This window comes from Eretmochelys imbricata, chromosome 4 (assembly GCF_965152235.1).
Source record: "Eretmochelys imbricata isolate rEreImb1 chromosome 4, rEreImb1.hap1, whole genome shotgun sequence".
Classification (NCBI taxonomy): Eukaryota; Metazoa; Chordata; order Testudines; family Cheloniidae; genus Eretmochelys; species Eretmochelys imbricata.
Window position 1 is genome coordinate 141,498,235 of NC_135575.1, and position 21,904 is coordinate 141,520,138.

The following is a 21,904-nucleotide window of genomic DNA, read 5'->3' on the forward strand; positions in this document are numbered from 1 at the left end:
GTGTAATAACTGGTAGGCCGGTGTATGTGTAATGTTAATATGGTTTATAAGGGCAGTATGCACCCAAGTGAATGCAACATGAGCCAGGATGCAGCTAGACGGTGGTCTGTCTGTTGCTTCCTCTCTGGTGTTTCTGCTTCTCTGTCAAATACTCTCCTCTACCCAAGTTTTCTCTAATTATATTTGTTTGCGAGTTCCTGCTACTAAGTGTATTCTGTTCTTTCTCTTCCACTAACTGGTCTTCAGCATTTTTGATAACTTGCCAAAGATGTAATCTGTGCTGGGTTAAAGTAAAGACCTGACCCACCTAGGCTGCCTAGTGGAATCAGCAGTTCAGGACAGGCAATGCCATGATATCTTTGAGTGTTGGAGTGATGCTGTCTTGATACAAGTAGGGTATTGGTCGGGTAGCACATGGTATTTGACCATTCTGTGTCATTCTAAAACCTCTGGGAAATACAGATATCATTTGTTCATACAGGGCAGTGCATGACATTTTACATAAATATAAGTTCCCTGTCTGCACAGATTTTCGCTGTGTGAAACCCTGGTCCTGCAAGGAATTTTGTGCAGCCCCTGCACGTACATGGAGCCCTGCTGACTTTCTCAACACAGGCAATTTTAAAAAACCCGAACCCTGGTCTTTCTATAACTGTGTGTTTGGGGTGTTCCATGGATACTTTTGCTCTGTCATAGTTATATCATGTGAAACACTAGGAACTTAACAGAGCTAAATTTGAAAGTCACCTCTTCAAACCACTTCAGTGGGGTAAGACTTAGACAACCGCTGTCTTTGAGTTTATAACAGCTGTTTTGCTTACCACTTGTCAAACAACAAACATTTTATGTGCGTCTTTTACTGTGTCCCGAAGCCAGTTGCAGTCATGGGTTTATGTTGAATGACAATCAAAGGATGTTTCCCTCAAATATACACTTTCCTCCCCCTCCCCTGCCATATTCCCTAACTTCCCACATTACCTGTATAATCATAGGTAGCCTTTCTTATTTTATGAGTAGCATGAAATAAAAAGTGAAAAGCTGGATTTTTTTAAAAATAATTCATTGGTCATTCATAGACATGGCAAAGTTAATTGGAAGGTTATTTGGTGAGATACATTTATTTCTTTAATGTGGATTTCCAGTTCATGTTTTAATCAGAAACTTGGTGGTAAAAGTTGGAAGAAATGAAAGATTTTTGTGTTTAGCCTCCTGCCAACGGACACCTTTCGTACTGCAATGCTGTCTGCAGCGTCCTTGCTGTCTGCTTTGTGTCGCTCTTGTCAGTTTCATGCTAGGAAGTAATTGCATTCAAGGCTACCCTCGCCAGCCGGCAGCATGAAAGCATGGCCCCAGAACGGGCCATGACAGCTTGACAGTGAGCATATATTCTCCCATTTTTTTCCAAGAAAATTTGTTTCTATTCTCTGTGTAGGGCTAGTTGCATAAACAAGAGGCAGGTTGAAAACAGGCAATTGCATGAGCCTTACACCAAGTGCTTAGATTTAGTCCTGGGCCACACCTGGACGGGGACTGCCCATCCCACTGAGCATGCTTTTAAATACTTGTTAAAAAATACTTGTTAAAAAAATGTCAGAAACAGCTTGTTTTGTCTTTTGATGAAATACATACTGCAATGTGCAAACCACGAGAGAGAGATTAAGTCGGTTAAACTGAGTATTTCCCTGAAGGTATTTCCCTGCAGCTAAGATAATGGTTTTGCTTTTGGCAAACCCTCTGACATGTCTTTGGTCCAAATTGCATATTTGAAGCACATTTTTCAGTTGAAAGAGAAGACCTTGCAAAACGTGGCTAATCATGGCGTTAATCACAGAATCCTAGAAGTTAGACACAACAAAATGTCCCATTAGATTCCATCCAGTTCACCTCCCAGCCAGTGCAGGAGTATTCCTTCTTGCAGTAGTTCTCCAACTAAATCCTTCTATAGACCACTTTGTCAGGGAGAGACCAGCTCTTCATGCAATACCCCCAGTCTTTCACAGCCTGGTGCTCTGTGGGTTTGTCTGCAGCAGCTGGGAGCATGCTTCCCAGTAAGGGTAGACAGTCAAGTGCTAGATCTGATTGAGCTAGCGCGAGCAACGTGGCTGCAGTGACACAGGTTCCGGCTCAGCCTACCCTCCCGACTACAAGTCCACCCCACCTCCAGGGTATTTACACAAGTGACTAGCCTAGTCGCCTCCCAAGCCACCTGCTAATTTTAGTGTGTTAGCTGGAGCAGAGCTAGCGCCAGTCTGTCTACCCACTCTGGGAAGTGCACTCTCAGCCGCAGTGTAGAAGTACCCTAAAAGTTCCAGCCTGCTGATGCAGCAGGAGATGGCTTCCTGGATTGTTGATGTTAGTGAGCTACAGCTTGTGAAGCATTGCCCTACTGCCATATGCCTAGATGTGTTTTCTTTCCTATTTAGTGTTTAATGCCCCCAAGCCACGGGGCTTTCACCTCTCCCCTGGGAGGTGAATGTGCTATAGCTTTGTACCGGCCAGCTGTCTTTCCTGATATTCAGTGTAAATTTTCCTTTCCTTAATTTCATCCCATTACAGTACTCCTAATTCTCCCTCTGCATTGTATCCCCACTCAGTCCTCTCATTTCATAGGGTTTGATCATTACTTGTGCAACCCACGCTAATGCAATGTGACTCGCTGGACCACTCCTTGAGCTATCAGAGCTGGGTCTTTTAGCTCAGCCTAGAAGGGCACAAAATTAACTTTTATAGATCAATATCTTCAAAAACTGGTGCCTAAAGTTAGCCTTCTAAATCCATATTTAAATTTAGTTGCCTGTCTTTGAAAATATTTACCATAATGCCTTGTTGGAAAACAATACAACTTATGCAGAAGTCATGGGTTCCTTATGCCCCATTTAAACAATTATTTAATTTATGACCCCTGCATTAATAAGCTAGTCCTGTGGGATATTTGACTAGTTATACCTTGGGTTTTGATAATGCCCTCCACATGAGGATTTCCGAGTGCTTTAGGAACATTAGGTTAAGCCTCTCAATACCCCTCTGAGACAGGCAAGTAAAGATGACACATTTCATCTGTGAGCAAACTGAATTACCAAGAGCTGAATGTCAGAGAAGATGCAACAGATCAGTGGGAAGGCCAGAAGTGGAACTCTAATGGCAAGCCCCTGTGCTCTAACCACTGGGATGCTCTGCCTGACACAGTCACAGGGGGGTTCTAGGCCTAAGTTCTATGCCATTTGTTGCACTTAGAATGCCCTCTTCAGATCTGTTGGCTATGACACTGAAGTGTACCTAAAAACTCATTTCCACCAATAAGTCTGGGGGAAGTGAAGGAGCAGAAAAGTGAGAACAAATAATGAAAAAACCCCACAAATCCTCATGATGGGCAGGTTGTCATGCCATCAAAATCTTTTTATTGTTACCTAGTCCTCCTGCCCCCATCCCCTTCTTATCTTTCCGACTCCTTATGGTAGTGCCATGTCAAATCAAGACAGTCCACTCTTCTTGGAAGAAACTATGACCCTGAATATGAACTGCACTTCTCAAAAGATATCGTTTTGATGGGTATAGGAAGAGGCAAGGTGGCTTTAAGTCACCTTTCTCCTCCTGAATCTGGGTTTGGACTGTCAAGGACTGACCAAATTGCCAGTGGCTTTGAATGGCCCCCTGATGGGTTACTCCATTTGTCCCGAGCAGAGCACTCCAACTACATACACTCCTTCTGATCCTGAATATGCTCCTTCCCACTCTTGGACCTATCCGTAGGCTGTATGGGTGTCACATAGGATGACTCCCTCAACCCTGCACCTCCTGAAAACATGATGGAAGAATTCTCTGTGGAGCAACTAAGCCATCCTAAAAGAGCTAGCAGCAGATTCCAGAATCCAGGCTAACGTTTAGCTTGCTTGTTAGGCTCAGAATGTGTTTTTTGGGCACTAAAAAATAAAAGTATTTTGAAAAAGGCGTCTTTCTTCAAAATAAATAAATTACCTAATGCTAAATGTCTGACTCACAAAGGAAAGATGAATCAGAGTTTGTGTTGAAATCCAGGCTGACATGGTCTTCAGCTAACACTGCTCTGCAAGAAGTTAAAAAAATAAAATAAAAGGCATGAAGGCATGAGTTCAGAGCGGATTTAGAGCCTTAACTCTGAATTTCCTTGCTTTGGTGGGTTTAAGCTAGTCTTAATGGTACTTTAAACATGGCTTTTTGCAGTTCAATTATATTAAGATCACACAAACCCCTACTTCATTCAGCTGCTCAGATTCCATCAAAACCCATCAGCCTTGATCCAGAAAGGATGTATTGGCATGCTGGGGATTTAACGAGCCTAGATACTCCCCAGAGCCTTCAAACAAAAAATCAGGAGTGCAAACATATCCGGTTAGTGCTTCAGTTAGTCTAGAAACATTCTGCCTGGGTTTTTTTCATTGCGGTGTACTCCTGTGGATATTGTTGGGTCAGTCAATACAGTGCAGACAGGGACGTAAACCATTCAACATAAAGAAGCCCAGCTGTCTAATTCAGGAGTTTGTCATTAGACAAAAAACATAAACAGTTTGAATTAAAAATTAAAGCAATGAACTTTGCAACCTTCTAGATAGGTGTATTAACTTCCCCAAGCCTGAGCATGTTGCCCTCTTACATGGCCCCTCTTGCTCTTCCCTGTGTAGTTTTCATCTTAACTTAGTGTCTGACCCTGCAAACATTTACTGAGCATCAGTGGAAAACTAACTGAGCTTTATGAGGTTGCCGGTAGGAGTAAACGTTGCAGGGGGTTCAGTATTAATTGTCAGAAAGATTGTACCCTTCCGTTGTAAACTCTCCAGGGTCAGAGAATCAGTCGTCGTCTATGAAGTAACTTTATGGTTCTATCTAAGTGAGGAGTAGACTGGAAGCTTTTTGTGAGAATCATGTAATTTCTCCCACAAAGCTGTGAGAGGTTGAATCATGACAGCTGTGCAAGGAAATGTTGTATGAGCACTCATTTTATATGGATGTCTTTGCTAGTCTGTTTTTCCTTCAGCGATGGAACGAACAGTATATTCAATCAGATGAAACTTGATTTCTACCCAGAACCTCGGTGAATAGGAAAAGTTGCATCTAGACTGGGAGCACGTTTTAGTTGTTAAAATTTGGGGTCTGATCCTGCTCTTTGCTGAGCTCACTCAACTCTCATTGTCCCCCTTAGGGATAATAAACCCCTTTGGATGTGTCATCAGTTCCCTACACCTTAGATCAGACAATTGTCACTTTGAAATATTTGCCATGTAATGAAGAGTGATTATAAACAGTCATAGCTAGATGGTGTTAGCCAGCTTCTTGGTAGCAACAAACCTCTCCTCCCCACCCTGATGGCAGATGCCCTCTAATTGCAGGAGATTGTGAGGCAGTCATTTGATCAGGGAAATGGACACCAGTTGAGTGATAAGGCCCACTTTCACCTTTAACCTGTTGATTGAGGCAGGATTGATGGGGGATGAAGAGGGCCAGAGGTGGATGCCCTTAACCTCAAGATCCCTGCCTGTGAAACTGAATACACTCCAATGATCTCTGCATGCTTGGAAGCTGTCACTCTTGAGCTGGCTAGGAAAGCTATGCAGGCTGAATGGAATTGCCATCCATAAAGGAACCTTCATTGAGCTGCCTTGCTCGATAGCTTCACTTCATCCTGTAGATTAAAAAAAAAAACACGCCCATTTTGCTGCTTGCGAAAGTGAAAATTCAGCTGTAGTGTATTTTAGGAATGTTTTAGCTTCGATCATTCGGGGCCCACTGGGTAATTAAGTCAGTTCTGTAGCACAATCCTTTATCCCCAACGAGGCAGTATGGTGATACTACCCCCAATTTTTTTTTTCCAAAGAACTTTCTCCTTTTCAGGGTGAAAATGGTTTGATCTGTTGTCATTCTGCTAGTTGTTGGGCAAGGGCTATCAGTGTTCTGCCAGGCAAGCAATCGACAGTTTCTCAGATCATTTCTCATTTTAGTTATGTTACGAATAGGTAAAAAGCTCAAATACGCAAAATGATGGAACAAAATCGAACAGTATTAAGGATCGTGTGATGAGTGTGTGCTCCAGATATACGTGATCTCTGCAGTCCTTTTCCAGTTCTTCCATGAAAGCTACTGACTTAACCATGGGACATTTGTCCCAGCCATGGAACTATCATTGTCTCTTAAGAATTTTGAAGAAAAATTTTCAGGAAAAACACTTCAGTTTTCCTGACTCTTCACTTTATTGCACTTGATCTGAAGGGTATCCTTATTATTAACCATTTAGATAGTGTCATAATGGTGAATGGCACTTTACAAGTCATAGAATCAGATGTGGTTCCTGCCCTACAGTGCTTACAGTGGACAAGACAAAATGCAGGGTGCCTGTTCAGGACAAAGTGTGGAGAGACTGTTGGTGAGGAGACAAGTGGAAAATTAATTTATGGAAGAGATGAGATTTAGGGAGAGTGTGTGCTTGGTGGACAAGAAACGACAGACTGTTTGAAATGGAGGGGCTATGTGAAATAGGGGCAAAGGTGAGGAGGCGGAGCTTAAATTTGATGTGTTTGAGACAGAAAGCCAGTGAAAGATTTTGGGGTAATGATGACAAGGTTGGAGTGGCACGAGAGGATGCCAAAGGAAAGACAGGGTGTATTTGCCAAACAAATCCAGGACTGAGATTTCAGGGTTGTGTTTAAGGTAATGTAATATTCCATTGCCAGGAAGCATGCAATACAAAGTTATGCAGGTGAAAGTTATGAAGCATTAAAAATCGGATCTGCAGTAGATGTCTTCTCATCCTAACTAAAGTGCTCTCAGATTTTAAGAAAAGCAGGTACCTTTGTGATCTTCTAGTCTGACAACTAATGGGCGACACAGGCCATATAATTTCCCCCAGTGATTCCTGCATCAAACCCAATAACTTGTGGTTGTGTTATAGCATACCTTTTTAGAAAGACAGCCATTCCACTTCATTGATGTCAGCCCTGTATTGACGAATTGACAGCAAGGTGGCACTATACAACAGCAAACTTTGCAGTGAAATGTATTTTAATTTCTGTAACGTTGTCCAACCCTATGGTTCCCTTTTCCCCCACCTCCCATTCAATAATAGTATACATTCTTTATAATAATTTGCATTTTGATAGATCTGGTTTGCATCTCTCAAAATGTTAGTTAATTATAGTTTTTCAACCACTAAAGGAATAGATGTAGCTGTTAGAAATATGGATGAGTTAGTTATTTAATAGGTCAGATAAGCAATTCTCTCATCATTGGTATTATTTTGTTTAGAAGTTGATTTCATTATAGCTGGGAAATTCATGCTTTTACTCAACATCAGTTGTTTAGCCATGAAAAGTGTGATTCTGCTCTAAAATAATACGTGTAAAATGGTAGATTCTTTTTCAGAGCCAGGTTTCAGAGTAACAGCCGTGTTAGTCTGTATTCGCAAAAAGAAAAGGAGTACTTTTGTGGCACCTTAGAGACTAACCAATTTATTTGAGCATAAGCTTTCGTGAGCTACAGCTCACTTCATCGGATGCATACTGTGGAAAGTGAAGATGATTTTTTTATACACACAAAGCATGAAAAAATACCTCCCCACTCTCCTGCTGGTAATAGCTTATCTAAAATGATCACTCTCCTTATTACCAACAGGAGAGTGGGTTTGGGGGGGGGGGAGAAAACCTGGGTTTGTGCTGGAAATGGCCCAACTTGATTATCATACACATTGTAAGGAGAGTGATCACTTTAGATAAGCTATTACCAGCAGGAGAGTGGGATGGGGGGAGGTATTTTTTCATGCTTTGTGTGTATAAAAAGATCTTCTACACTTTCCACAGTATGCATCCGATGAAGTGAACTGTAGCTCACGAAAGCTTATGCTCAAATAAATTGGTTAGTCTCTAAGGTGCCACAAGTACTCCTTTTCTTTTTTCAGAGCCGTATCTGCTTGCTTTAGTGACAGTAAGTTTTTGAGGTGATGGCTCTGGGGGGCCAACAGGAATAATGGGAAAGTGAGGTGGATTCTATTCTAGCTCATATATTAACAGAATTACTGAATTTCTAGTTGCAGGTACCAGCTGTTAACTCAGTTCCAAATCCTCAGCTACACCTATGCACCCACTATGAAGAGAAAGTAATTGAGGGCAGAGCATAACCTCCACATGTGGGTTATGGGACACAAACTGGTGACACATCAGAAATATCCCAGATTGACTTTCAGATTCCAGCTTGCTTGCTTTTTTATTCCCCCTCCTCACTCCCTACCACCACTTGGAAACATAGCAAATTTGATCCAGAAGTCATTAAGACACAGTAAATGTTGGGAACCTAATTATGATGCCATTTTGGACAAAATAGTAGCATGTGTTTCTGCATTAATTGCATATTTTGATAAGTATCCAAAATGTAATTTACATGCTTGACTTCTAAGATAGTATGTTAGGCTAACAAAGGGGGATGAGAGATCCCCATATATTCAGAGTTTTTAGTACCCCTACCTGCAGCCAATGGAGATAGCCATTAGGCCAGTGATTACAGTACATTGCGACCAAGTTGGTCTAACCATGAAAACAGCAGATCAGCCAACATTAGCTTTCTTCTAGACTTCTGGAACTTTCCCAGTGCTCCAAGACTTACTGAAAATCAACATTAACAGTCTATCAGGCTCCTCAGACAGCTCTTTTAAACTCTTGGTTGCAATGTACTGTAATCACTTGCCTAATGGCTGACATCAATCCTGGGCAAGATAATGAGTGGATGATACAGTTAACAAAGAACTAAACAAGGGTAGTGTAATTGCACAGAACAAAACAAAGGTAATGCACATCAACATGGGTTGGTGGAAAATAGATCCTGTCAGACTAACTTGGTTGTTTTTTTGTTTTGTTTTGGATTTGGGTTTGGGTTTTATTAGGGGTCAGTTCTTGGCCCTATGATATTTAACGTTTTTATCAATGACCGGGAAGAATACCATTATCAAATATATGTTCCCTATATAGGTACTTGTAGACTCATGACTAATAAAGTTTGCAGATGACACAAAAATTGGGGCAGTGGTAAATAATGAAGAGCATAGGTCACTGATACAGAGTGATTTAGATCACTTGGTAAACTGGGCACAAGCAAACAATGTGTGTGTTAATACGGCTAAGTGTAAATACATCTAGGAGCAAAGAATGTAGGCCATACTTACAGGATGGGGGACACTCTCCTGGGTTGTGGTGACTGTGAAAAAGATTTGGGGATCATGGGGAATAATCAGCTGAACATGAGCTCCAGTGTGATTCTGTGGCCAAAAGAGCTAATGCAATCCTGGGACGCATACATAAGGGGATCTCGGTTAGGAGTGGAGATGTTATTTTACTGGAATATTGTGTGCAGTTCTGGTGCCCACACTTCAGGAAGGATGTGGATAAATTGGAGAGGAAGAAGAATTCAGAGAAGAGCGACGAGAATGATGAAAGGATCATAAAATAATATGCCTTATGATGATAGACTTAAGGAGCTCAATTTATTTAGCTTAACAAAGAGAAGGTGAAGGGAGTGACTTGATCACCATCTACAAGTACCAGCATAGGGAACATATATTTGATAATGGGTCTCCAGTCTGGCACAGAGAAGTATTCCAATGGCTAGAAGTTGAAGCTAGGCAAATTCAGACTAAAAAGAAGGCATAAATTTTTAATGATGAGAGTAATTAACCATTGGAACAATTTACCAAGGGTCGTGGTGGATTCTCCATCAATGACAATTTTTCAGCCAAGATCTGGTGTTTCTCTAAAATTTTTTACTGTAGGAATTACTTTGGGGAAGGTCTCTGGCCTGTATTATACAGGAGGCCAGGCTAGTTTATCACAGTGGCTTTGTGGCCTAAGAATCTTTTATAGGCCCCATTGGATGCTCTGGCTGACCTGGTAAATCTAGTCTGAGTTACTAGGAAACTTCACCCCTGGGCGCTCTAACCAACAAAAGAAAAGAAAAAAAAAAAGTGAGCAGTACGGTAATAGATTTCTTCTGGACTTGGAGGGCCTCTCTTCTACTTAAGACAGATTCTCACAAACAAGGGAGGTGAGCGAGAGCAGCAGGAGATGCTATCTGTTGTGACCAGGGTGGGTCACAGGAGACCTTTTGCTTTTTAAGAGAATGTGAGTTGATTCTGCTCTGGGTCTGAAGAGGCTAGCTTGCACAACTGAGCTTGTAGTGAACTGTTAGGTTAGAGAAGACTAACTATGCGTGTAACGGTGTGCTGTTTTAAAATCTTTTTTGCTCTGATACTTTGTTCCAATTGCTGAAGAAAAACACTTTGTTTGAAGAAGGCTGGTAGTATCCCCAGTCACAGGTTCCCAGAAGGAGGATTGAGCACATGCCCAGACTGAGATGGGCCTGCATGGCATTAAGCAGTTGGTATTCAAGGGGTAATGTACCGAGGTTCAAGTCTTGAGAGTGGAAGTGTCCCCAGTTCCGCCCCAAGACAGGTAAGAGCAAGAGGTCTGATACTTGCAGGGGTGCTGTCAGAGAAACCACAGGGGGGCAGAGGTGCCACCACTTTTACACCACACTCTGACTCAGTTCTGCAGCACTGAAAAAGAAGTGAATTAGACGCCTCCTTCAGGGGCAATGGTGAGCTAGTTTACAATTTACACAATGTCCCAAACCCTTTCCTCTTTTGGACAGGTAAATCTCAGGAAAATTAGGTAAATAGCTTCATACAGGGTTTGTTTTCTCTAATTGTAATCTGTTCATTTAGTGCATGTTATTACTCAATGCTATTAAGCATTTCTAGGCACCACATCTGCATCATTTGGAAGCAGTCCTGATATACCAGATAAGTATTTGCTTTAGAGAACCACAATCATCTTGTGGTGTATGTTTCCCATTCTTCTCCCACGTAATCCCTTCTGCCCTTTCTAACAAATTTAACTCATGACTACGTCTAATAAACCAAGTAAAATGCAACCTTATTCAAGTCATGTGCTCGCACATATTAATCTCTCTAGGGATCTTCCCATTCATTCAGTTCTTTCCTTCTATCAGTCCCCACTGAAGGCACATCCCCTCGAGGATATATTTTAGTATAGCAGTTAACTGGCTTCAAGTCTCATAGATCGATACTGTGCATGCTTTTCAGTGTTTAAGTTACCACCATGGTCTGTTAGTCTTGGCTTAGGCAAAAGAAGCCTGGTGATGAAATGGACACTTGATCTGCAGTTTGCCAGATAGTGTAAACATTAGTTGGACGGAGGAGAGGCACGTTAATTGCAGAGAGAGACTGTTGCTTGAATTGGTCCATTAAAGACTGCTTCAGGGAGCTGCATCATCCTTTTATATCATTACAGAGAAACCACTGAAAAAATAAACTTTCCCTTAATTGGAAAATCCTGCTCCAGAATAACTAGAACTGAATTGGTTTTAACTCTGGGTCATAGATGCTTGCACCGTTCATTGCGTGATCTCAAATACCAGAATTAAGTGACAAACTGGACCCCTTTTTATGCTTAATATTGAAACACAGCTGTGGCCACGTAGGAAAACATGGTTGTCATGATGTTGCACACTGTGACTATTAAGAACTTCATGGTGGCAGCGGGGACAAAACTTAAGTCTTCCTGTTCCAAAATTACAAACCCTCTACCATATGAACTAAAGAGAAATATTGTTGGCAATATAGGGCTCTCTCTCTCTGACTGGCAGTTTTGATTCTATCCAGTAGAAGGCACTGTTAAACTTTGTTTTGTTTTGCAGTCAGGTTGTGTTACGCTTTATTAATTCTATAGCTTTGGAGACGCCAAATCCAGCCTTCGGGCTAGGTGCATGCCTGAAATGCTGCATTTTGGAGGGGATCCACAAGAACAAGTTTTCACTCTCCCAGTAGATTTCAGGGCTTACACTCCAGAGGCCCTCCCGTGGAAGAGCCATGGGGGGAGTGTAGTGAGGGCTGCACATATCCATGTTACACACAGCCACTCTGAACAAATTTCAAGAAGTTTTATTCATGATTTTGCCAAAATTTGAAATGTCAGTGAAAAATTTCCATGAAAATTTCAAGAAATTTAGACGAACTCTAATATAGAATTTCTTTTTGCCTTCTCACCTAAACTAGATCTCAGATGACATGGCAGATGTTTTTGGACCGACATGTAATGAATGAATCTGTTGGAAAAGAGATGGTTACATTATGTGTGTCATGTAGAAGCCCTGTTCTCAATACAACTGAACAAATAATTAGTCATGAATAATTTAATTAATTTAGTTTTCTGTGGACAGACCTTGGTTTTCTTGAATTAATTGACCATTTGCTGAATGCTTTTAACAAATAATCTTTGGTTTTTCTTAACGTTTATGAGGAGTCTGCTGTGATAATTACGTAGTCTATGTTTGAGCTGTGTTAGCTGGTTTTGATTGGACACAAATGTCACAAGGTTTCTGCTATATGATATACAGTTGGAAAGGATATGAAACCTCATCCTTCAGGGCCTACCCTGGTTTCTGTTAGAGAACAGGAGGAGAATATCCCATACTTGGGGGGTGGGGGGGAGAAGGTGTTACAGGATATTGCACTAGATGGACCTCTGGTCTGATCCAGTCTGGCAACTCCTATGATAGGGTGAATGAAATTCTTAGAATCAGTTTCTAGGGTGAAAGTATGTGTTTGAGTTTAGTTTTATTCTAGCTCATTTAGGACACTCGATGGAGCCGAAGATTCCCCAAGGTTTCCAGCAAAACCTACTCCAGCTTTTCCATTATATGGTGTCAGTCAGCCAGTAAGAGAAAGAACAATGGGTGTGTATCAAGCTGAGTATTATTTGGCACACTACCATCTCCTGTCCACAGAAATCACATCTGTCCAAATGGAAGAGTAAACGTTCCTTAAATCTAATCAGATTAAATGTTCCGGAGTTTAATACCTTAATTTGGTTGCTGACATACCATGCCTGATGTAGAAACGACGTGGTAATCAGGAATGAGAATTATAGTAGATGTGATTGCTTTGTTTAAAGTTTAAGAGAACATGAACAGATAGACCAGTTACATGTGTCATGTAAACTGAAATAGAATTTATACCCAGAGTAAAGATCCGCTAATTAAAACAGATTCCCATTGTGGATGAATTGACTTATTTGGATTTAAACATGCTGATGGACTCAGAAAGTTCCAACAGAAAAAGTAGCATGGCACTGTTGTTTTGATTACCATGTACCATAAAAACAAACACATATTTATCCCGTAACTGTGAACAAACCTGTATGAAATCTGTTCCTGTTCTGTTCTTAATGTTTAAAATATGAGGCGCAGAGAGAGAGAGAAAAAAGGACCTTTTGTAAATGGCATTTCTTCCTGGAATACACACCCCAGACCAATTATTTTTCAAAACTGTTTGAAAACAATTGCTTCTGCAGGAGTAGGAGCTAATCGAACAGCCAGTTCTGTCCTTGAGAGTCACATTCTGGGATGTCAGAGGAAAATAGCTGTTTGAGATTAGTTTGACACAAGTTCGGCACTTTTATTGAGGGTGGTTTTATATTGTGGAAAAAGTTTTTTTTATATTTTTATGTAAAATATATTTTTATATTTTTATATTTTTTTAGGATGGGGGATTTCTTTAAGGTCAGACTGGGAGCACATAATTGGCTTGATTGTCTTCTCTCCAGTGTTAGATATAGGTGGTATTATTATTATTAATAAAATTCAATTCAGTTAAAAATGACTTAGGCCCCAAACTTGCAGTGCAGTCAGGGAAGCATAATAAATTGACATGTAATTTCCAAACCTTTAGCAAAATTCTGCCCACTTTACTTAAGTTCCGTGGATTTCAGTGTTAGTAATGGGACCAGTATTTGGTCCTTACAGTGAGACATGTTCACTGCCTTGGACACTTGCATTGCTGAGTTTTATACAAATGCTAATTATAGCAGGAGCATCAACAGCTGCAGATTACATAAGGATTCCTGTTCTGTTTTCAGTCACTCATAACATTCATCTATTGGGTTGAAGAATGAGAATATGCGTAAAGAACACATCACTAGTGGTTGGTTTCTGACAATGTTGTGCTTTTCCTCATATGCGTTTGTATATGGTAAGGTTTAAATTTGAAGATATTGAAAAAATTTGCTGCCCCTTTCAATATGATATTTAATGACATTTTATGTTGAAAAGCTAATACTTGCTAGCCAGAAAGGGAGCTCTGGAGAGCAGAATCAAGGCACAAGCTATAGTCTGCATACCCAATGGGCAGAGAATCCCCTAATATCTGTTTGTGAGATGGGAAATTAGTCATGTGCACTTCGGTATTCCTCATGGGATGCGTATGTTTCACTTTCCTTATGCCCTCAGTATTTATGGCAGAAATGTTTTAGTTTAATATCAAGACTGTTTTGTTTTATTTATTTATTTGTTCCAGGAGGAGAGGGTGATGTAGACTGTGGAAATAACATTCCCTTTTTTTATTCCTTCACCCATCTGACCACACTTGTGATATAAATAGTAGAAAAAGGCACAAAACCATTGAAATGTAAACCACTTCATTAAAGCTCTCACATCGCTTATGCACAACGCCCAGGCAGAGAACTGCATCCTTTGGCTGTTTCCAGCGCATTAGCAGCAGTATGTGGAGACATCTGTCATGGCTTCGGGGTGTCGAGTAGATTCAGCAGTTCCTTAGGCATGACCAAAAAAAAGAGCAGTAGTTTAGAAATCACTTTACAGGCTGGGAATGGGATGTGTTGGAAGGAGTATGGTACACTACAATGTACTGTATTGCTCTATGGAACTGAGCTTCAGCACTGTTGTATTGGAAAATGCTGTCCCTGTCACGCCACTATCTGCTGTGTCCTCTTCAGGGCAATTGAGTGCTACTGGTCAGTCATGGGGTTAGGAGACTACCAAAGAAGATTGAAATGCACAGAATTGGTCTTTCAGTAGTTGGCACTCTTCTCCCTCTGCGTTAGTGCTAAAGCACTGCTTCAGGACCATGTTTCGGGGACCTTAGTGCTGCTACAAATGCCATTGTTCAGATAATACAAAAAACCAAGGGTCCTATGTATGAGATATTTGACATGTGACCAGGTTCTGGGTGTTTCTATTGAATCCTTGTGACAAGTTTCACAGGAAAATTTTTCCTTTGATAAGGAGAAATCAGGTAAGAATAATAATAATAAACACTTATTTTGGTTGATAGCTCCACATTTGAAGTACTTGAAGCAGCTTGCATCAGGGAAGGCAAAATGAACTGGAATGAAGTAGTCCAAGCTCAGTAGCATAGACTGTGACTCCAGGTGCTCCTGAGGACACTTACTGTTTTGTTGCTTTTTGATTAATTGATCCAGAAGCATTACAGCCGTATCCATGCCACTGGTATGGCTGATCTTTACTGCCTGTGCCTGTCAGACATTCACGTCACTTTGTACACCAGACCAAGTTCCTGACGTAGACTGTGTGGAATGCTGGCCCGGGTGAGCATGATAGGTCTCAGGTGGATAGGGGGAGGAGGGGTATTCTGCTCCAATGTGTTGAATTAAAAAATAGCCCAGACTAGTGAAATCTGCTATTTTCAGAAACTACTTTGTTTGAGTTTTTAAAAGTCTGTGTTTAAAAGTCTGTTCCGGAGGGGCTGGTTTAAGGGAGTAGACATCAGGTTTGGCATCAGCAGTCTCCTTGGAGCCACAGCCTCAGATCCTGGCAGCTCTTCACTTTTCTGCGGTTGATGATGATGCAGTGTAGTTTACTGCACTGAGGCCTTCAGGAGAGACCTTGATAATTCAGGTCCCATCTGTTCTGTGTGGACATGGCACTCTACCTCCTTTGTGAAGCATCTTATGGGTCTTCAAAGGAAAAGTGCTTATAAGAGCCAAGCATCAGCCGCCCACAGCACTTCATGGAAGAGTAGGGTTTGACTTGCTTTCCTCTTTCAAAATTTCTCTCCCTACTGATGTGCAGCATCCTGAGTCTTTCATCTTCCTGGCTTCTGCCCCCGACCCCAGAGATGGCTGCATTTCTCTGGTGCTGGATGACCAGAGCTTGCAAAGCTCTTGGGGATTCTCTGGAGTGAAAAAATGCCATATATGGTAAATGCAAAATATTACTTCTTTATATTTTAGCTGAAACTCGCCCTTCTCCCCAGTTCCCATTTGTTAATACATAAAGAAGAGAGATAAATCGTTTTTAATGAGTCCCTTACATGGCTCCTTCTCATCAGCTAGTGGAGTCTAGTTCTCAAGTTGCTCTCCCTGTGATGCCCTATCATGTTTTGCTTGCTACTCCCCCAGGTAACTCTCAGCTCACAAACGGGAGAGTGGTTTCTTAAAGAGGCAGCATGGTTTAGCAGTTAGAGCTGGAGCCTGAGGGTCAGGATTTCAGTAATGCAGGCGTTGCCAACTAGTCACTTAGCAATTCTGCATCAGAAATGCAACCAATCTGTGCCTCCCTTTCACCAGGTGCAAAAGGAAGATACTTACCTTCCTTTGTAAAATGTTTAGAGATTCTTGCATGATATGCTTGATAAAAGTGCAAGTCAATCAGTAACTTGTTATAGTTATTAAAGAGCATCATATTTTACAGATGCAGTGCATTGGTACCTACTGACCCATTTTACATGTTCTGGATAATCACTGGTTCAGAATTAGGTTCACTTAAGCCTGAGAGCTAAATCTTTTAATCGTTTTTCTGTGCCGCAAGAATACAGATAGCAAGCCCAGCAGTTGTAAAATTTAAGGGAATAATTTTGATTAAAATGTTTTCCTTCCCTGAGATTTCATTACATTTGCTCCTCGCCCATAATCTACTGCACCTTGCAGGCTTGGTCAACATGAGAGAGAAGTCTGTTTGGGTGGTGGTGGTGGTTGTTTTCAGTCCTTTATATGTGCAATTCTGCTTCCTTCCACTTTGCACCCAGTATTTAGGTCAGCTCTTCAATGAGCAGCAGGTGCTGTGGGAACAGTGAGTCGCACAGCCCACTTTTAAAGAGAGAGAACGTGGAGTTCTGTTAAAGAACTAAACTTCAAAGCAGGTCATCCAACTTGGCATCCCGACAGAAGAGCTCAGATTCCAGATTCAAAACTCATACGTTTCAGTTAATGAAAAATGCAAGTTTTGAATTAAAGCTGTTGGGGCTGCTGATGGCCCAATAAATGTTACTTTGTGGGATTTATGCAAAGTATTTACCCAACCAAATCTACATTCCGAAGAATGTGTCGACACATGGCCAAGGTTGGAAGGCCCTTTTTTTTTTTTTTTTTACACTTTATCTTTTTGCAGCGTTTACATAATTTGGTGTATTTTTTCTCTTCCATAAGTAATTCAATGTTCTCCTAATCTAATCAAAACAAAAATCTCCTCCAGCAGTGGAACACTCACAAGAAACCCTGCAACAGGGATGTCAAGCTCCTTGGGTGGAGAGGGCCACATTCCAATTCTAACTATAGTCTGAGAACTGCGCATAAATGTACGACTGTGTTTTCTTTCAGTGTTGTAAGGAAATCTGTATAGGTAGTAATCAGGAGTGAGAGTGGTGGTGGTGGACATTATGACCTCTATTATTAGATTGCTTTCTTTAAAGATAGATCAGTTAGGTGTGATTCAGAAGAAGCCAGTTTGAGGTTTACACAAAGGTTATGGGCAGAATCTGGCCTTTATATAGAAACTAAACTTTCAGTTATGATCATTATTTGTTTGGTTGGGTACCTTATGGCTGTATTCAGCCTCACTCGGTGGGAAAATCTACTTCCCTTTTAGGACCACCAGTGTTTCTCCCATTGTTTCTCTTCTTTCCCCATCCTTCTCTCTCCCATGTCCCTGGGTTTGTGACTCCCCTGTTCTTTGTTCTGTGTTTCCTTCCCTGCAGCAATTCTGAATGCCTCACCCCGTGTGGGCTTCACACGCACCCTGTTCCCCATTTGTGATCCCTGATGGGGGACTCGAAGCACTATTGTAATACAGTTAATAAGAGTAAGGGAACAAATTTCATGTTGAGTTGTCTGTTGAGTTGTTCTAAGACACTGAAAATCAACTGATTTTCAAATAACTAATTATTTAGAAAGTATAATCAAATTTACAAAGCATTTAGCATGTAGGTGCCAAATGAGCAATATTAGCGATTACAAAACTGAACTTTTAATTTGAAAGGAAGTGGGTCGAGTTGGTCATCAAATGTATTTTCCTTTCCATGAACCTTTTAGAGAGAGACACAGAAGCTTTCACAAGAAAATGTGTTTAATCAAAGTGTTTATTTGATTTAAAAAAAAAAAAGGTTTAGACAAAAAATTTGACCAAATCTAGCAGTGACAGTCAAGTTTATCTATTGGGTGAAATATTGACTTGTTACAGTATGAACCTCCCTACGCCACTCAGGGCATGGGATTGTCTTTACATAAAGCAGTGTTTTGACAATTGTCCTATTAAAACCATGACCACTGATATTGTATCTTTTCTATCTGAGGACCTCTGAGTGCTTTACAAATAGTAATGCAACCTCCCAGCAGCCCTATGAGGTAGATAAGTAGCAGTATTCCCATTTTACAGATACAGAGACTGAATCGTGGCGAGGGAAAAGTCCAAGATTTCTGTAACTGGGATTATTCTCCTGAGTAAAGTGTTGGCCCAGAATCTTTGACAAGGCTGGGGATAGAATTCAGGTTTCCCAGTTCTTTGTTCTTTTTCAGTCAGCATGGACTGGCGGAGTGGACAGAGAGTCAGAAGACAGTGAATTCTGTTCCTAGCTCAGCCACCATTTGCCATATGATCTTGAGCAAGCTACTTTATTTCTCTGCGCCTTTGTTTCTCTATCTATAAAATGGGAATAATGATACACTCCCTCTTTGGTAAAAAGCTTTGAACTCTGTGGTTGATTAGTGTTACAGAAGCGGTAAGTATTTATGAAAAGAACACCCTTCCTCCCTATATTAGAAGTGTGGAAATTCTCTTCAATGTGACCTCTAACAGGATGTCCATCGACTCTTTTAAAACTTTATTTCTGACTTATCTTCCTGGTTTGATTAAGGTGTGATTAATTGTTGGTGGTAGTTAAATACTGTCAACAACTATATGAGCACCAAAAGTGTGCTAGGTGCTTCACAGAGCTAAAAAATACATGATCACTGCCTTGGAGAGTTTACAGTTTAAACAGAAAACGTATGGATGATGCGTCAGGGTGGGGTGTGAGCACTGAAATTCAGCAGTGATCTTGTTAATTCCACCATTTTTATGTGAATTTTTTTTGTATGTTTTCCACCGTATGTTTGCAAACTACTTTGTGGGAGTTACTGAAAAGATTTGTGGCCAGTTTTGTAACTGAGTCAGCCGCACACAGCAGCACATAAACTTGTCGTAACACCGAACAAAACTGACACTCGCTATTTGCAAAACCCACAAAGGCTCCATGTACAAATGTTGCAGACTACAAAGGGTAATAGGCTATTTATTTTGTACAAGTGAGATTATTATTTTTTAATAAAAGAACATTATGTTACAAAGGATGAGGCTGCATTCAGCTCTTTGGCATGTCCGCCAACTCTGGCAACCCAGCGCTAGCAGTGTGTTCCAAATCTGGCTTCAGTCAGTAGAGATTGAGAATTACCATCTGATGCTTGTCCAGTGTCCTGCTTAGTAGTCAGAGCCTAGTTCCTAGAGGTCATGGTCCTCATCATAAAAGCAGTGCCTAATTTGTGATGAAAGGGGTACCGGGGCTCAAGCAAGAGATGCCGGGGCAGCGGGGCTCAAGCGTCACACACAAGCAGCAGCCCAGCACTCCAGGGATATTCCTCTGGCTGCTGAGTGATGTGAGAGTGGTTTGAATCTCTTACACGCATAAAGGCACTGATGAGGCAAGCCCAGAAGTGCTGGGGCTATGAACTGCCAAGCCGAGAGGTGCCGGCTCAGCCCCAGCACAAATTAAGCCCTGCATAAAAGCCATCATTGCAATGGCTGCTACTTGGCCCTCTTGTTGAGAATCTCAGCAGGGCGGCCAGCTGAACTGATCTATAGAGTGAGCTGACCAGTCACCCTTTACAGGTAGTCCCCTCCCCTACGTTTCTGCATCGGTGAGGGTGAGGTTGGGCCGCTTCTCCGGCTTCTGAGATTTTTTGTGAAGAAACAAAAGCGCTGTTAATCTGGCACCCCCTTTCACAAACACGGAAGCCTAAATCCTTCCCCAAGCACAGGCCATGAACTGGAGAGCTGCCCTGCTGCCACTACTTAATGCCTGGGCTTGGAATACCCCCTGGACTGCTTGCTCTCCCCTATACAAAGAGGGTTGGTGGGGAGGGGAAGATAGTGGATCTGTGTAGTGGCAGATTTACTGCCCCTTCTCATCTACAGCCTGATCCCAAGGCTCATTTGCGGTCCATAGAAGGGTTCTCATTCACATCACTGGGAACTGGATCAGCGTCTAGCACACCCGTAACCCGTTGGATGTGTTCCAATGTGCAGGGAGCCCTGGTTGAGTCTCCAAATCTTGCCATCCTTTTGCAGCAGGACCCCACCCCAGCTCCACTCCAAGCAGAGACCCTGTGTTTAGGAAGGAGGGGGCAGTATATGCTGCTCATGGTCCAACCTAGTGATGAGCTGAACACCCATGAGAATGAAACAAAATTATTAACAAGGACTTGACTTCATGAAGAGTTGAGGGAGCTCAGTGCCTTCAAAATTCCCTTGTGGAATTTAGTATTAAAAAATAAATGTTGAGTTTTCCTCACATGCTGGTTTTAAAATGAAACAAGCAACCTCACTTTAGTGTTTTATGTTAAAAGTAACAGGTAACTTAACTGGGCTCTGTTCCAGGGGAATGAACAATCTGTGAAATTTCTTTTTAACAGCATTCAAAAAAGAACTAGGTAAGTTCACGGATAGGTCCATCAATGGCTATTAGCCAAGATGGCCAGGAACGCCACTGCATGCTCGCAGTGACCCTAAACCACTGACTGCCAGAAGACTGGAAGGGAAGACAGCGGTAGATCGCACAAACTGCCCTGTTATGTACACTCCCCCTGAAGCTTTGGTACTGGCCATTGCCAGAGAAATGATACTGGCTTAGATGGACCATTGGTTTGACCCAGTCTGGCCGTTCGTATGTTCATAAATGAATGAAAAATAAGTTTTGTGCAATTATTTTGAAGTTAAATTTCCACCCCGCCTATTTCTTTTTCACCATTTTATAATTCCAGCAGTCAGACAGATTTGTCTCCCATTTAAAAAACATACTTACATTGTCGGTAACCTTAAATACCCTATTTGGTCTATTTTGTAGTTCTTTTAGTGTCATAAAGTTTGTCCAGAACAGATTAAATACTGTTTTCTCTTGCGTGTTGCCCCCGTGGAATGATGGACAGCATCACTACAAAGCAAGGCTGGTGGTAACACGAAGCAGTTTCTCTTGGAAGGGGTGTTAGTAGAGCATAAAAGACATTGTTGCCAAGTGTCTTGAGTAGCGTTATTAACGTGTATCCCTCCGCCGACTCAGTCTGACCTTTCAAGTCGCTGCTTTTGTTCTTTAAAAAAAATTGGATGGTGTTTATCATCCTTATTCCAATTATGGACCTGGGTACCCGTAGCTTCCATTGGCTTCGGTGCCATAGAATCGAGCGCTGATTCAACCATGTGTTAGTGAATGAACTGAAGCGGATGGGAGTGGTGGGCACTCGTCTCGTCTCTGAATCAGGCCCAATAGTTGCAGATTCCGCATCCTACTTACGGCTGACTCTAAAGGGATAGTGGCTATGAGAATACTTTGCCATACTTGTTAAGAACGGTGGAGTACAGAGCATGATCTCTTCCATCACCAGACCGTAAGCATGCTGTAGATTCACGGTGGCGCTCTGCCAGTGCATCTTAGCCTGTTTCTCCAGGGGCACATTAAATACATGCGTCCCTACTTAAGCCATCCAGTTACATGATATGACCATGTTCCTCCGGGATCAGAGTTATCATCATC

General features: G+C 41.6%; 1 protein-coding gene across 3 annotated transcripts in view; it reads left to right on the forward strand.

Annotated features, from left to right (window-relative positions):
* EXOC6B (exocyst complex component 6B) overlaps positions 1–21,904 on the forward strand; it is a 449,711-nt gene that overhangs the window by 350,280 nt on the left and 77,527 nt on the right. The gene's annotated exons all lie outside the window — the stretch shown is intronic.